The sequence below is a fragment of the Oncorhynchus clarkii genome, chromosome 20 (genome assembly GCF_045791955.1).
Source record: "Oncorhynchus clarkii lewisi isolate Uvic-CL-2024 chromosome 20, UVic_Ocla_1.0, whole genome shotgun sequence".
Classification (NCBI taxonomy): Eukaryota; Metazoa; Chordata; class Actinopteri; order Salmoniformes; family Salmonidae; genus Oncorhynchus; species Oncorhynchus clarkii.
In genome coordinates, this window is record NC_092166.1 from 13,542,269 (window position 1) to 13,560,576 (window position 18,308).

The window sequence follows — 18,308 nt, forward strand, 5'->3', positions numbered from 1 at the left end:
GTCAAGCCGTCTACGCACAGTTTGATGCATACAGTTAGATAATTCCTAGGTATGCACCACACAGAACAGAAAGCAGTGCAACGCTGTAGGGCAAATGCAGCTTTCCATTGGAAATTAATGTACTTATGGTGTACTAAAATGCAAAAACCTGTCGGTGTGATCAAGGCGTTAGCCGTGGTAGCCTATATTAGCCATATATCACAAACACCGAGGTGCCTTATTGACATTATAAACTAGTTAAACATAAATACAACAGTAAACAAGTATTTTTGCGTTATACCCGTGGTAAATTGTTTGATACACATGAATCAGCATCCAGGAATCAAAAGTACCCGGTTTAGAAACGCCCATTGAAGCGCGGAACGGGCAGACACGAGGACACACAAATAACCTAGCCAATCGCGTCACTCTTGACTTGTGTGTTGTGGTCGATGACCTACCTCGTTGAAGCGTTCTAGACGAGGTGAATGGATATTCACAATGCATCGACTGCTGGAGCGGTTCTGAAGTTACAATCGAAGACGGTGAGTTGCTACGTTTGTTAAAATTGTATTCATATCAACCGTTTTTTTTGAATGCTTAACAACTTTGCGAGTTTCCTGTGGCGTTGACATTCTACATAATTGTCGATTTGAAGTTGACTTCTCGGCGGTGTTCTAATGTTTACATAGCTTCAACATAGACAGTGCGAGCGTCTTGGCTTCAGCGATAAATTCCGTCATTTTAACAGATTGACTGCATAAACAGCAAAACACGTAATTATGTGAGCAAACTTTGCATCTGCACTGTATTTTAGTGGACATTGTTACAAGTAGTCCTTGTGCATAGCGATATGGTTTGTTTAACTTTGCAATGAGTGGTTTTTGTTTGACAAGTAAAATAATCAAGAGTCTCAGCATCACTCTGTTACATGGAATTGGTAATTGTCAAAGCCCTCTGCCCCGGGTTGGGTTCAGAGGCTGGCGCAGCTGGCTGCCAGGCAGTCATTGACCAGAGAGGGTTTAGGCACTGAACAGCTGGGTACTGGGGGGGTCCACAGGGAGGGGACCAGGTGCAACATGTACACACACTACTTTAATTTGACTAAGTGTGTGTATGGTGGGCGGCCAGCATTTTGCAACCCTTTGACTTGGCTGTGCAAGTTTTAAAATGTATTGGTCGCCTTGGTGCACTCAACATCCTCTATTTTTATAGGAGGCTAAAGCCCTGATTTGGTCAAACGGTAAAGTATATTATCCTCATGATTAATGTAATGAAAGGGTCTGCCTGCCTTCCCCTGTAGGATAATGTTACCTGTTTTGCTGGGGCCTGCTGCTGTGTTGAGTGAGCCACTCTCTCCCATTTCTGATTATATAACAATTAGTTCTGATTGCATAACATTTTAAAATCCAATTGCGGGAAAACACCACTATCCTCTTGTCATGCTTGGAGAGGAGCGTCAGCTTTCTGTAGGTATACTTTTTACTTCTCAATTCTCAACTCAATAGCAACTACAGTGCATTTGGAAAGTGTTCAGACCCCTTGACTTTTTCCACATCTTATGTTACAGCCTTATTCCAAAATTGATGTTGTTAAATTATTCCCCTCAATCTACATACAATACCCCATAATGACAGCAAAAACAGATTTAGACATTTTTGCCAATTTGTTTGAAATAAACTGAAATATTACATTTACATAAGTATTCAGACCCTTTACTCAGTACTTTGTTGAAACCTTTGGCAGTGATTACAGCCTCGAGTCTTCTTGGGTATGACACTACAAGCTTGGCACACCCCATTATTCTCTGCAGATCCTCTCAAGCTTTGTCAGGTTAGATGGGGAGCGTCGCTGCACAGATATTTTCAGGGTTTTCCAGAAATGTGCGATCAGGTTCAAGTCCGGGCTCTGGCTTGGCCAATCGAGGACATTCGGACACTTGTCTCGAAGCCACTCCTGCGTTGTCATGGCTGTGTGATTAGGGTCGTTGTCGTGTTGGAAGGTGAACTCGGCGCCCCAGCCTGAGGTCCTGTGCATTCTGATGCAGGTTTTCATCAAGTATCTCTCTGTACTTTGCTCCTTTCATCTTTCCCTCGATCCGGACTAGTGGTGCTGATGCTGCCACCATGCTTCACCTTAAGGATAGTGCCAGATTTCCTCCAGAGGTGACGCTTGGCATTCCGGCCAAAGATTCAATCTTGGTTTGATCAGACCAGAGAATCTTGTTTCTCTTGGTCTGAGAGTCCTTAGGTGCCTTTTGGCAAACTCCAAGCGGGTTCTCATGTGGCTACCGTCTGGCCACTCTACCATAAAGACCTGATTGGTGGAGTGCTGCAGAGATGGTTGTCCTTCTGGAAGTTTCTCCCATCTCAACAGAGGAACTCTGGAGCTCTGTCAGAGTGACCATTGGGTTCTTGGTCACCTCCCTGATCAAGGCCCTTCTCCCTCGATTGCTCAGTTTGGCTGGGCGACCAGCTCTAGGAAGACTCTTGGTGGTTCCAAACTTCTTCCATTTAAGAATGATGGAGGCCACTGTGTTCTTGGGGACCTTCAATACTTGCAGACAGTTTTTTTGTACTCTTTTCCAGATTTGTGCCTCGACACAATCCTGTCTTGGAGCTCTATGGACAATTCCTTTGACCCTCATGACTTGATTTTTGCTCTGCACTGTCAACTGTGGGACCTTATATAGACAGGTGTGTGCCTTTCCAAATCATGTCCAATCAGTTGACTTTACCACAGGTGGACTCCAATCAATTTGTAGAAACCTCTCAAGGATGATCAATGGAAACAGGATGCGCCTGAGCTCAATTTCGAGTCTCATCAAAGGGTCTGAATACTTATGTAAATAAGGTATTTCTGTTTTTTATTTTTAACACATTTGCAAACATTTCTAATAACCTGTTTTCACTTTGTCATTATAGGGTGTCGATTGAGTAAAAAAAAAAAAATATTTAATTGATTTTATAAGGCTGTAACGTAACAAAATGTGGAAAAAGTCAAGGGGTCTGAATACTTTCCGAAAGCACTGTGCTTTACAAACAAGATATTTGATATGGCTTTGCGAAATGCACATTGGTCATTGCGAGTGCATAGCCTCATTTGACGGTAGGCTACAACTGCAATTGAAATTTACATAAAATGTACTGTTTGACTAAAAAACCCTAGAGTCTATGTCCGCTCCCACGCGGAAATCTAATTAGCATAATAAAATCCCCATACAAATCGGTATTTTTAAGCTAGAGATGTTTTGTTGTTGTCTTAATCCACTCCATCCGCCGATGTTGCACTTCCGCATCTGTGGTGAAAGGTGACAGAGCTAAAGCAGTGTGTGACAGAGCTAAAGCAGTGTGTGACAGAGCTAAAGCAGTGTGTGACAGAGCTAAAGCAGTGTGTGACAGAGCTAAAGCAGTGTTTGACAGACCATGCCACATCCAGAAAATCCGTCTTCTCACAAAATCGTCTGCAGCGTCCAAACGGTTTTGCCTACAAACTATTATGACCCCCTATGGAAAGATGTCACTCTCAGTTTTGCTCTATGACCCCCAACAAGCATATTGGGACTTGTCTGAAGTTTTTACAGCTGTTCTGACAACTTTTTTGTGGGGGGGCTTATCTGTTCTATGTATTGAATATGTTGTTCAATGCATTTGTATGGGCTAATAGCAGTAAGGCCAAATGACATTTAATTTTTTATACTTCAAGGGGTTTTACAATTCAAAATGAAAATGTCTAAATGATCCTTGGTATGACCTTAAAACAATTGCATATACAGTGGCAAGAAAAAGTATGTGAGTCCTTTGCAATTACCTGGATTTCTGCATAAATTGGTCATCAAATTTGATCTGATCATCTAAGTCACAACAATAGACAAACGGTGTGCTTACACTAATAACACACAAATTATTGTATTTTTCTTGCCTATATTGAATACATCATTTAAATATTCACAGTGTAGGTGGGAAAAAGTATGTGAACCCCAAGGCTAATGACTTCTCCAAAAGCTAATTGTAGTCAGCAAACCTGGAATCCAATCAATGAGACGAGATTGGAGCTGCTTTGGCCTATAGCAAACTCACATTTTGAGTTTTTTTTAATCACAAGAAGCATTGCCTGATGTGAACCATGCCTCAAACAATAGAGATCTCAGAAGACCTAAGATTAAGAATTGTTGACTTGCTGGAAAGGGTTACAAAAGTATCTCTAAAAGCCTTGATGTTCATCACTCCACAGTAAGACAAATTGTCTATAAATGGAGAAAGTTCAGCTCTGTTGCTACTCTCCCTAGGAGAGGCCGTCCTGCAAAGATGACAGCATTCTGTGCTGTGCTCTTGCAAAGTGAGGTTAAAAAGAATCCTAGAGTCCTAGAGAGACTCTGAAACATGCTCTCTGTTGACGAGTATACGTTACTTAAAACACTAAATAACAGTGTTCATGGGAGGACACCATGGAAGAAGCCACTGCTGTCAGAAAAAACATTGCTGCACGTCTGAAGTTTGCAAAAGTGCACCTGGATCTTCCACAGTGCTACTGGAAAAATATTCTGTGGACAGATGAAACTACAGTTGAGTTGTTTGGAAGGAACACACAACACTGTGTGGAGAAAAAAAGCCACAGCACACCAACATCAAAACCTCATGGTGGAGGGAGCATCATGGTTTGGGGCTTCCTCAGGGCCTGGACAGCTTGCTATCATCGCCGGAAAAATTATTTCCCAAGTTTATCAAGATGTTTTGTAGGAGAATGTTAGGCTACCAGTCCGCCAATGGAAGCTCAACAGAAGTTTGGTGACGCAACCAGACAACCACCCGAAACACAGAAGTAAATTATCAACAGAATGGCTTCAACATAAGAAAATACACCTTCTGGAGTGGCCCAGTCAGAGTCCTGACCTCAACCTGATTGAGATGCTGTGGCATGACCTCGAGCAGTTCACACCAGACATACCAAGAATATTGCTGAACTGAAACAGTTTTGTTTTGTGAAGAGGATTGGTCAAATTCCTCCTGACCGTTGTGCAGGGCTGATCTGCAACTACAGAAAACGTTTGGTTGAGGTTATTGCTGCCAAAGGAGGGTCAACCAGTTATTAAATCCAAGGGTTCACATACTTTCCCCACCCTGCACTGTGAATGTTTACACTGTTCAATAAAGACAAACGTATAATTGTTTGTGTTATTAGTTAAGCATACTGTTTGTCTATTGTTGTGACCTAGATGAAGACCAGATCAAATTTGTTGACCAATTTATGTAGATATCCAGGTATTTCCAAAGGGTTCACATACTTTTTCTTGCCATTGTAGCTTAGTACAGTGGTTCCCAAACTTTTTATAGTCCCGTACCCCTTCAAACATTCAACCTCCAGCTGCGTACCTCCTCTAGCACGAGGGTCAGCGCACTCTCAAATTTTGTTTTTTGCCATCATTGTAAGCCTGCCCCACACACACACACAATGTTGTATTGGAGTGAGTCTCAGTCTTAAATAATTTTCCACACACAGTCTGTTCCTGTATTTAGTTTTCATGCTAGTGAGGGCCAAGAGTCCACTCTCTCGCATAGGTATGTGGTTGCAAAGGGCATCAGTCTTAACAGTGCAATACGCCAAGGCAGGATACTCTGAGTGCAGCCCAATCCAGAAATCTGGCAGTGGTTTCTGATTAAATTCAATTTTCACAGAACCGCTTGTTGCAATTTTGATGAGGCACTCTTGTTCAGATATCTATAAGTGGACTGGAGGCAGGGCATGAAAGGGATAACGAATCCAGTTGTTTGGGTCATCGGGTTTGGGAAAGTACCTGTGTAATTGTGCACCCAACTCACTCAGGTGCTTCGCTATACCACATTGACATTTGTCCGTAAGCTTGAGATCATTTGCACACAAATCATACAATGTTGGAAAGACCTGTGTGTTGTCCTTGTTAATGCAGACAGAGAAGAGCTCCAACTTCTTATTCATAGCTTCAATTTTATTCTGCACATTGAATATAGTTGCGGAGAGTCACTGCCATCCTAGATTCAGATCATTCAGGCGAGGGGAAAAAACATCATCCAGATAGGCCAGTCCTGTGAGAAACTCATCAGTCAAGTGGTCAGACAAGTGGAAATGATGGTCAGTAAAGAACTTTTAAGCTTGTCTCTAAATTCCCAAAAATATGTCAATACTTTGCCCCTTGATAACCAGCGCACTTCTGTATGTTATAAGTCTTACATGGTCGCTGCCCATATCATTGCATAGTGTAGAAAATACACGAGAGTTCAGGGGCCATGCTTTAAAAAAGTTAACCATTTTCACTGTAGTGTCAAATGTCAGGGCTTAGTCTGTAGAGGGTAATTAATACATGGCTACTAGCAGTGGCTGTTATCTTTGGAGTTTGATCTAGGTAATGAGTTTTGAGTTTCCACTTAGGCCAACTTGGGTGATGAATTAGCCCCAAATAAATTTGCCTATGATATTATATCACATAAAGATGTAGTCAAATTCATCTCTATTTAACCAAAAATATATCATTCTGGAGCCTTATTTTAACAGTAAAATATAACAACAATAGCATAATTGTCTACCCACAATGCATTTCAATCACTGCAATAGGTTGCACATTAAAATACTTTGAATCACAACATAAGTTGATGAAACAAAGTATTTATTCAATACCATCTCAGTATATTATACTTTTTAATAAAGCACTGAGAATGATACTCATATTTTCTATTGCGTGACAGCAGATTATATATATTTTTTGGGTGTGACCAAATCATGGGCTGGTGCCACAAACTGAAAAACTTAGTGCCACCAGTGGGAAAATGTTAGTCTGGAGCTCTGTGTGGGTCCTCATACCATCATGGCCACCTAATCATCCCCAGCTTCCAACTGGCTCATTCATCCCCCCTCCTCTCCCCTGTATCTATTCCCCAGGTCATTGCTGTAAATGAGAATGTGTTCTCAGTCAACTTACCTGGTAAAATAAGGATACATTTTTTTTGGGGGGGGGGATGATTGATGCCTTGTCAAGGGTATTGGAGAGGAGCGGCAAGAATGACGGATAGGAAGAGGGAGGAAGAGGGATATGGTGACATGGAGTCATTTATCTGTGTGCTGGATCTGCCCAGCCAGTCACTACGGGAGACCAGAGGCACCTCAGGACAGTCTGTCTGTTTTAGCAGCGCTCTCTCTCTCTTCTGTGCCTTCATCTCTCATTCTCTCTTCCATCTCTTATTCTCTCTGTCTGACTTTCTCTGTGGTGTTTTTAAACACATGAGCATGTCTCATTAAAAAAAGAAAGTCTTTCATTCTGTCTGCCTCATTTACTGTCTTAAACCCCCGCAGCGCTCTCCCTGCCCCAACACCCCCGCAGCGCTCTCCCTGCCCCAACACCCCCGCAGCGCTCTCCCTGCCCCAACACCCCCGCAGCGCTCTCCCTGCCCCAACACCCCCGCAGCGCTCTCCCTGCCCCAACACCCCCGCAGCGCTCTCCCTGCCGCAACACCCCCGCAGCGCTCTCCCTGCCCCAACACCCCCGCAGCGCTCTCCCTGCCCCAACACCCCCGCAGCGCTCTCCCTGCCCCAACACCCCCGCAGCGCTCTCCCTGCCCCAACACCCCCGCAGCGCTCTCCCTGCCCCAACACCCCCGCAGCGCTCTCCCTGCCCCAACACCCCCGCAGCGCTCTCCCTGCCCCAACACCCCCGCAGCGCTCTCCCTGCCCCAACACCCCCGCAGCGCTCTCCCTGCCCCAACACCCCCGCAGCGCTCTCCCTGCCCCAACACCCCCGCAGCGCTCTCCCTGCCCCAACACCCCCGCAGCGCTCTCCCTGCCCCAACACCCCCGCAGCGCTCTCCCTGCCTCAACACCCCCGCAGCGCTCTCTTTGTTTTCATCACTGTCCTTCCTCTCAGCCAATCTACCATACCACAACTTTCTTTCTTGTTCTTTCCTCCCATCCACCCTCTTCTCTGTCTTTGCCACCATATCGGTGCACAACTATATTTCCTCCCTCCATCTCATTCTCATGCTATCCAACTCACTTCCCTGTAGCATTTATTCTCTTTTTTTACTTCTTTCATTTGTCTTGTCATCTCTCTTTTGTATTTTCCTCCCTCTTTCATGCTCTCTCAATCTCAGATTGTCTCCCTCTTATCCACACTCTCTCTTATTTTCTGTCTCTCACAGCTAAAGTTATGAGAATGTATTAAGGAGAGATGTTTAGTTAACATACGGGGTTTAGTTAATAGCCCAATGGACCAGCTACTATCCCTCCTATTACAAGACTGAAGCCCAATAAACATGGGCATATCTATGTTATATCATTTGTACAATTTCATTGTTATATCATTTTATCTTTCAGGTGTCTGCTTAAATTTAGCATAAAGGTCCTGTCAGATTTGATTAATTTAATTGATTAGTTAGTAAAAAAAAATGCGTATACACAAAGTACATATATTTTCATGACAGGGACAGAACAATGGTCAGTGACTTACAGTATTTCCGATGTGGTCCCTGAAGTCATGAGATGAATACTGTCTTTTCATGTGAGACTTGGCAGATGGTACCAGTTCTAGCTAGTTTGTTGTTTTAGTTGACATACTTGCATAGCTTTTCCACCAGGGCTGTATGTTAGCACAGCAGGAGGGCAGAATGTAAAGTGTATGTGAAGATGTCAACGGGTGTATTATTGTTTTTCCTCCTCGAAGACTCATGCTTATATCTGGTGTTGCTTTTATATACAGTGGCGCACAAACACACAGCCATTGTAGGTGTTCAAACCAACTCTCTTGCTCTTTTTCTCTGTCTCTCTCTTTCGTCTGTATGTGTTTCTCTCTCTCTCTTTACTAACTGTTGAACAATGATTGAGTGCACAAAATCACCTGGCATGAAATGTTGCACCTATGACAAAGAGTTATGGCTGCCTGCAAGACTATACTACATGACCAGATGTATGTGGACACCCCTTCAAATGAGTAGATTCGGCTATTTCGGCCAAACCCGTTGCTGACAGGTGTATAAAATCGAGCACACCGACATGCAATCTCCATAGACAAACATTGACAGTAGAATGACCTTACGGAAAAGCGACTTTCAATGTGGCACCGTCATAGGATGCCACCTTTCCAACAAGTCAGTTTGTAAACATTCTGCCCTGCTAGAGCTGCCCCGGTCAACTGTAAGTGTTGTTATTGAGAAGTGAAACGTCTAGGAGCAACAGCGGCTCAACCGCAAAGTGGTAGGCCACACAAGCTTACAGAACGGAATGCCGAGTGCTGAAGCACGTAGCGTGTACACATCTGTCCTCAGTTGCAACACTAATTTATTCTCATACACAGAGAATAAAAAAATTATTTAGTGACGTCAGTTCTCATTTGCATTTTGATGACTGAGGCGACCCCCACCTCAAGCTACTCTTAAAAAAACAGCATGGCTACCACAGCAATCTGCAGCGATACACCATCCCATCTGGTTTGGGCTTAGTGGGACTATCATTTGTTTTTCAACAGGACAATGACCCAACACCTCCAGGCTGTGTAAGGGCTATTTGACCAAGAAGGAGAGTGATGGAGTGCTGTATCAGATGACCTGGCCTCCACAATCACTCAACCTCAACCCAATTGAGATGGTTTGGGATGAGTTGGACCGCATAGTGAAGGAAAAGCAGCCAAAAAGTGCTCAGCATATGTGGGAACTCCTTCAAGACTGTTGGAAAAGCATACCAGGTGAAGCTGGTTGAGAGAATGCCAAGAGTATGTAAAGCTGTCATCAATGCAAAGGTTTGGCCACTTTGAATAATCTAATATTTAAAATATATTTTGAAATAACACTTTTTTTGGGGGGGGGGGGGTTACTACATGCTTCCCAATGTGTTAATTCATAGTTTTGATGTCTTCACTATTATTCTACAATGTAGAAACTAGTAAAAATAAAGAAACCCTTGAATGAGTAGGTGTGTTCTAACTTTTGACTTGTACTATAGTACATATGTGTGTGTGTGTTGGACTAGTAATCAAAAGGTTGCTTGAATCCCCGAGCTGACAAGGTAAAAATCTGTCGTTCTGCCCCTGATCAAGGCAGTTAACCCACTGTTCCTAGGCCGTCATTGAAAATAGGAATTTGTTCATAACTTGCCTAGTTAAATAAAGGAAAATAAATGTGCGTGTTGCAGTGTGATATGGAATGTGTGTAATGCTGCAAAATGATTTACTGTGTGATCCAATACCAGTGTGTGTGTGATTGTGTGTACTCTGTAAGTAGGCTATACCTCATGTATGTGAATGACTGTGGTTTGCCATGTCTGGGGTGTATGTAGTCATTATGTACAGTGTGGTTTCATAATGTCTCTGTGTTCTTCTAACACGTAGAGACTTACAGTGCCTTCAGAAAGTATTCAGACCCCTTGACTTTTTTGACATTGACTTATGTTACAGCCTTATTCTTAAATGTATTAAATACAAAAAAATCCTCAGTAATATACACACAATACCCGATAATGACAAAGTGAAAACAGGTTTTTATAAATTTTTACAAATGTATTAAATATAAAAACCAATACCCTATTTACATAAGTATTCAGACCTTTTGCTAAGCGACTCAAAATTGAGCTCAGGTGCATCCTGTTTCCATTGATCATCCTTGATGTTTCTACTAGAGGTCGACCGATTAATCGGTTTTCATAACAATTGGAAATTGGTATTTTTGGGCGGCGATTTGCCCATATTTTATTTATTTATTTTATTATTATATATATTTTTTGACCTTTTATTTAACTAGGCAAGTCAGTTAAGAACACATTCTTATTTTCAATGACGGCCTAGGAACGATGGGTTAACTGCCTCGTTCAGGGGCAGAACGACAGATTTTCACCTTATCAGCTCGGGGGACCCGATCTTGCAACCTTAACTAGTCCAACGCAATAACGACCTGCCTCTCTCTCGTTGCACTCCACAAGGAGACTGCCTGTTACGCGAATGCAGTAAGCCAAGGTAAGTTGCTAGCTAGCATTAAACGTATCTTTATAAAAAACAATCAATCATAATCACTAGTTAACTACACATGGTTGAGGATATTACTAGATATTATCTAGCGTGTCCTGTGTTGCATATAGTCTGACTGGGCATACAAGTATCTGACTGAGTGGTGGTGGGCAGAAGCAGGCGCGCAAACATTCATTCAAACAGCACTTTTGTGCGTTTTGCCAGCAGCTCTTCGTTGTGCGTCAAGCAATGCGCTGTTTATGACTTCAAGCCTATCAACTCCCGAGATGAGGCTGGTGTAACCGAAGTGAAATGGCTAGCTAGTTAGCACGTGCTAATAGCGTTTCAAACGTCACTCGCTCTTTGCCTTCTAGTAGTTGTTCCCCTTGCTCTGCATGGGTAACGCTGCTTCGATGGTGGCTGTTGTGTTGCTGGTTCGAGCCAAGGGAGGAGCGAGGAGAGGGACGGAAGCTATACTGTTACACTGGCAATACTATAAGAATATCTAATAGTCAAAGGTTAATGAAATACAAATGGTATAGAGAGAAATAGTCATAATAACTACAACCTAAACCTTCTTACCTGGGAATATTGAAGACTCATGTTAAAAGGAACCACCAGCTTTCATATGTTTTCATGTTCTGAGCAAGGAACTGAAACGTTAGCTTTCTTACATAGCACATATTGCACTTTTACTTTCTTCTCCAACACTTTGTTTTTGCATTATTTAACAAATTGAACATGTTTCATTATTTACTTGAGGCTAAATTGATTTTATTGATGTATTATATTAAATAAAGTGTTCATTCAGTATTGTTGTAATTGTCATTATTACAAATACATTTTAAAAAATCGACCGATTTTAATCGGTATAGGCTTTTTTGGTCCTCCAATAATCGGTATCGGCGTTGAAAAATCATAATCGTTCGACCTCTAGTTTCTACAACTTAATCAGACTCCACCTGTGGTCAATTCAATTGATTGGACATTTGGTATTTTATTAGGATCCCCATTGTTGCAAAAGCAGCAGCTACTCTTCCTGGGGTCCACACAACATGAAACATAATACAGAACATCATTAGACAAGAACCGTTCAAGGACAGAACTACATAGCCTACATATCAATACACACAAACTATATAGGTCAATTAGGGGAGAGGAGTTGTGCCGCGAGGTGTTGCTTTACCTGTTTTTTGAAACCAGGTTTGCTGTTTATTTGAGCAATATGAGATGGAAGGAAGTTCCATGCAATAAGGGCTCTATATAATACTGTATGTTTTCTTGAATTTGTTCTGGATTTGGGGACTGTAAAAATGCCCCTGGTGGCATGTCTGGTGGGATATGTGTGTGTCAGAGCTGTGTATAAATTGACAATGCAAACAATTTGGGATTTTCAACACATTGTTTCTTGTAAAAAGTGATGCAGTCAGTCTCTCCTCAACTCTTAGCCAAGAGAGACTGGCATGCATAGTATTTATATCAACCCTCTGATTACAATTAAGAGCAAAACGTGGCGCTCTGTTCTGGGCCAGATGCAGCTTAACTAGGTCTTTCCTTGCAGCACTGGACCACACGACTAGACAATAATCAAGATGAGACAAAACTAGAGCCTGCAGGACTTGCTTTTTGGAATGTGGTGTCATCTTTTTATTAAGGCTAGACCTCCCCATCTTTGCAACCATTGAATATGTTTTGACCATGACATGTTCCAATCTAAGGTAACACCAAGTAATTTAGTCTCCTCAACTTGTTCAACAGCCACACCATTCATTACCAGATTCAGCTGAGGTATAAAACTTAGGGAATGATTTGTAACAAATACAAATGTTCTTAGTTTTAGAGATGTTCAGGACCAGTTTATTACTGGCCACCCATTCCATAACAGACTGCAACTCTTTTAAGGGTTTCAGTGACTTCATTAGCTGTGGTTGCTGACGCGTATATGTTTGAATCATCAGCATACATGGACACACATGCTTTGTTTTAATGCCAGTGGCAGGTCATTGGTGAAAAGAGTAGAGGACCATGATTTGGAAAGGCACACACCTGTCTATATGATGTCCCACAGTTGACCGTGCATGTCAGAGCAAAAACCAAGCCATGAGGTCGAAGGAATTGTCCGTAGAGCTCCAAGACAGGATTGTGTCCAGGCACACATCTGGGGAAGAGTACAAAAACATCTGCAGCATTGAAGTTCCCCAAGAACCCAGTGGCCTCCATCATTCTTAAATGGAAGATGTTTGGAGCCACCAAGACTCTTCCTAGAGCTGGCCACCCGGCCAAACTGAGCAATTGGGGAGAAGGGCCATGGTCAGGGAGGAGACCAAGAACCTGATGATCACTCTGATAGAGCTCTACAGTTCCTCTGTGGAGATGGAGGAAACTTCCAGAAGGACAACCATCTCTGCAGCAATCAGGCCTTTTATGGTAGTTTGGCAAAAGGCACCTAAATACTCAGACCATAAGAAACAAGATTCTCTGGTGTGGTGAAACCAAGATTGAACATTTTGGCCTGAATGCCAATTATCACGTCTGGAGGAAACCTGGCACCATCCTTACGGTGAAGCATGGAAGTAGCAGCATCATGCTGTGGGGATGTTTTTCAGTGGCAGGGACTGGGAGACTCGTCAGGTTTGAGGGAAAGATGAAAGGAGCAAAGTACAGCGAGATCCTTGATGAAAACCTGCTCCAGAGCGCTCAGTCCCAGTCTGAGGTCCTAAGGTTCACCTTTCAACAGGTCAATGACTCTAAGCACACAGCCAAGACAACACAGAGTGGCTTCGGGACAAGTCTCTGAATGTCCTCGAGTGGCCCAGCCAGAGCCCGGACTTGAACCCGATCGAACATCTCTGGAGAGACAGAGCTTGAGAGGATCTGCAGAGAAGATTTGGAGAAACTCCCCAAATACAGGTGTCTTTGACAGTAACACCATATGACCGTGTTGATGTTATCTCTTAGCACTGTGTGATTTGAGATTAACAGGACACATGATCCAGCAGTACCGTATATATCCTAATGTCCATCTTTTTAACCCTGGCTGTATCATGAAAGTGTTTATAGTCATGAATATTTAGATCTAAAGAGAAGATGACGGTGGAGACTCGTGGCTGGACTGCAGGGGTGGAAGTACACACACACATGCACTCGCTCACGCCCTGCCACACACACACACACACACACACACGCACTCGATCACGCCCTGCCACATGCACACACACACACCTTGCCACCAGTCAGTAGTAGGCAATGGATGATGCACCTGGTTTAGGGCAGCAGCTGGTTCTATCTGCTCCCTACTGTTAGACAATGAGGAGATGACAGAGGAGGGTGTTTGTCTGGAGAGTGAACGAGACGGGGACCAGCATATAAGACTTCTCATAGTTGGGATGATGATGATGATGATGATGATAATAACCCATTAATAATCTTCCCATATGTTAGCCTACATTAGTCTACCACGCACGTACGTATACACACACACTTTGCGTAACACACATGCAGACCAGATGTGTTGTGACGTCCTGTTAAAGAGTATGTTGGGGTGGAAGCTGTCATGGGAGAGTGCCTTTGATTAGTCTAGGACCAGCAGCCCTGTCTAAGATTTTTCAGAGAGGGAAGGGAAGAGATGCAGAAGCAATGTTCACAGTAAGAATGCAATAAGTTCAGTAGACTTGTGTCTGTAAGTGAATGATAAAGAATTAACTGCTATTTTATTACAGAATGATCTGATTTCGATATGATGACGATCTTGGCTATAATCTTAATTTTCGATGAAATAGGCCTATAATGTTCCAGAGATTAACATAAACACACATTCTCTCTCCTCTCACTGTGGGGCGTACTCGCATAGTGTTAAAAAAGACTGAGGACTCCAAGGTATTATGTAATCCCAATTAGCACTGAATATTCTCTTTACGAGGAAGACTTGTGTGGCGTAACTGGGCATGTGTAACTGTGTGGTTTGAGCTAGGGGAATTAATTTTTAAACGTTAAAATGTTTAAACAAAGTTGGGATCCTTATCGTTAAGAAAAATCACTAACCGAAAAACTTTGTCCCCCACCACATTAAAATCACAGTGCCATTATCACAAAACCATTATTTTCTGTGTTATAGCCTAACTAGATGATAGGCTATGAAGGTCTGGGGAAAGTTTTCATAACTAGAGGATAAGGCAAACTTTAGACTACTTGTTGGAATTTGCGAGGCATGCAAGACAATTAAGACATTATGACATGCAGATTACCAAGACATATGTGCACGGTTCTGCCTGCCCCCTCCCCTCTCTCCCTTGCAGTGCAAAATAAATGTACACGCACGTTATTCAATCATTGCAATTAGGGATACATGATATGTCAGTGACCATATCGGAATCGTACGATATTAGCTAAAAATGCCACCATCGGTATCGGCCGATGTCTAGTTTAACGCCAATGTGCAAAACCGATGTCAAAGCTGACGTACATACCTATATAATGTAGGTAGGTACATGACGTAATGACGCCACGTAAACTTTTTGGCTACACGTGCAACACAGCATTCCTAACCTAGCCCACAATGTCTGCTGTGTGGATTGAGCAGTCATTTGAAAGAGTAACAACATTTCAGCGAGACAACTCAAAGACGAAATCCATTAAAGCCAAGATAATGGAATTAATTGCCCTTGACAATCAACTGTTCTCTGTCGTGGGTGATGTTGGCTTTCGCTGACTGGTCGAGCATCGGTACACATTACCAAGGGCGCTATTTTTCAGATGTTGCCCTACCGGAGTTACAACGTAATAGCGTCATTGCTATTAGCTTTCGACAAACGATACTATGGAACACCGTTTGTCTCTTTTGCATGTCAAAAAAGATACACTAGCGCTGTTCAAAGAAGTCAGCAAACACCGGCCACGAACGATGTGTTTACAATACCGCGTTGGTAATAAAGCTTAATTTGTTCGACCGCGACTTCTGGGGTAGCTAGCTTTAGCTTGGTACCTGGCTAGCACCAATACAACCAGCCTGAAAACAACCAGTAGAAACTGCAGTTATTTTCATTATTCTTAGCAATGATTTAGGAATCCTTTTAAGTATTGCCTAGGTTGCCACTTGTTGTACGCCTATTGAACTTCAGTTTAAAGAAAATAAATGGCTCGCCAGCTACTTAGCTTTGGGCAACCGGGTTAATGTTATAAGCAGCCAGCTAGCTTCATTCATATATTTTTATGTACATATTCTTATTCATTCTTTTACACTTGTTATTAAGACAGTTGTTGTGAAATTGTTAGATTTCTTGTTAGATATTACTGCATGGTCGGAACTAGAAGCACAAGCATTTCGCTACACTCGCATTAACATCTGCTAACCATGTGTATGTGACAAATACAATTTGATTTGATCTGGCTAGTGAGGCTTGACCAGACCAGGTTATGTGTTGTGAAGCTAGCCACGATAAGGATTAGGCACAATAGTGGAATTTGCGGTTTGCCTTCAAAATAAAAGTGTGTAATTGACAGTGATGCAAATTAATACAAATAGTAGAATTATGCCATACCTTTATTTTGAAGGCTAACCACAATGTCCACTATTGTGGCTAATCCTTATTGTGGCTAGCTTCACATAGATGTGTCCGACCACCATTAATCAAATAAGAACTGTCTTTTTATAAATTATGGTTATTTTAGATGACACCTAGCTATTTAGTTAGCCAGCTAACTATAGCTACTGAAACAGATGTCGTTTTGCTAATGAACTCGTTAAATGATTGTGACGCACAGTCATATTCAGGTCCTGATTGGTCAACAAGCTTATTTGGCACGTCAAACTGTGTTATTTAAAACATATTGTTTTATACAAAAAATACAAATAGTAAACGAGAGGACGACAAACCACATCTGCACTGCTACGTCATCTTGGTTCATTAGTAGAAAGAGAACACATCTAGCTACCCTAACGTAAAAAAAACAGCATAAAAACAACACAGCAGCACATCAATCAGCAACGTTTATTGTCGTCAGGGAAACAATAGAACATTGTATGCCAGAGCAGAATTCTACTGTCTGAAAAGGTATAGGCGCTTCTGATGCGGCACTTTTGAAAAAATTGTCTGAGAAGTGATCAATTATGGACATGTTACTGTAGCTGCATTCTATGTCCGTAAAGGGTCACGGATTATATAATTTCAATGCCCAGCCCTAGCGGTCATACATATGTAATCCATTGTGAATTGATGTGGAATTTTATGAAAAAAAATAATAATGTTTTAGCGGAAAACCAGTTTTAAAAAATGGCTGTTTTTAAAAAAAAATATTTCCACTTGTCAAATCCCTAGTTTGAGCGTTTTGTGTGAGAGAGTGAGAACCCACCGCTGATTGGAGATGAGCTCTGCTGGAGAGTGTGTGGGTGGGTATGCACATGTAAAATTGTAGTGTGTGTGTCCATATATTTCTATGTCTATGTGTGTGTGATAAACCACCACTGCCTTCTGTAGTCTCCATTAGCTGGAGATGGTACTGTAGATTAGTGTTGTGGTCAATCCAGAAAGTAAACCTATTTCTGTTTCTTGTTAGCTTGCAAACATTATTCTAGCCAGTTAGCTAGCTACATCACGTGGGCAAATGTCAACTGCTTCACCCGCAGAATCTACAAATGATGGAACATTTACCTAAACCATAAATACTTGTGTAGTATGCTTTTTTTTATATAACTTTAATATGCAATTAATGATGTGTCCTTGCTTTGTAATACATTGAGCTGGTTTAAGCTTGCCCCACCCAGCTGGGAATGGAATGTTTGAAATGGAATTAAATATGGCGTTTTCAAATTTAATTTCCGAAATGGAATTGAAATGTCATTATACTTCCTGAATTTAAATGGAATTGACCCCTGCCCTGCTATTGAGCCACCCAGGTATGTTGAGGTAGGTTGTATCCATCCACCCAGACAGTGTAGTAGCAAGGCGCTGTGTGAGAGCAGCAGGTTCAGAGGTTGTATCCATCCACCCAGACAGTGTAGTAGCAAGGCGCTGTGCGAGGGCACCAGGTTCAGAGAATATGGAGCACATCCCGCACTCGTGATTTATTCATTCATTTCCTTTGGGAAAGGGATCTAGGTCAGACCCTATAGTGTGATACAGAGGAAAGTGAGAGGGAGGGAAATAATAAAAAAATCTATCAATCTATTAAAGTCCCTGGCAGCTAAGTGCCAGACGTGACAATCCATCTGCTGGTACTTGAACAATTTAATGAAGGGTAAATGGTGAAACAATGTTATTAGCTTCCCACCTGGCAGGTTACAATGTGTGTCAGGTTGGATGTGTTTTTGGGATGCGGAAAGCTGATTGTTGTGTTGGATGGTGTTAGATTACCTAATTTCCGTGAAAGGAAATTT

The 18,308-nt window shown here is 42.2% G+C and overlaps 1 protein-coding gene across 4 annotated transcripts in view; it reads left to right on the forward strand.

Moving 5' to 3' along the window:
- Window positions 1-406: 406 nt before the first annotated feature.
- Window positions 407-18,308, forward strand: part of LOC139375953 (SPRY domain-containing SOCS box protein 4-like) — a 131,322-nt gene continuing 113,420 nt past the window's right edge. For all 4 annotated transcript variants that reach the window (XM_071117934.1, XM_071117932.1, XM_071117935.1 and 1 more), the window contains exon 1: window positions 407-524. The gene's annotated coding sequence lies outside the window, so the exon portion shown is untranslated. The remainder of the gene's footprint in view (window positions 525-18,308) is intronic.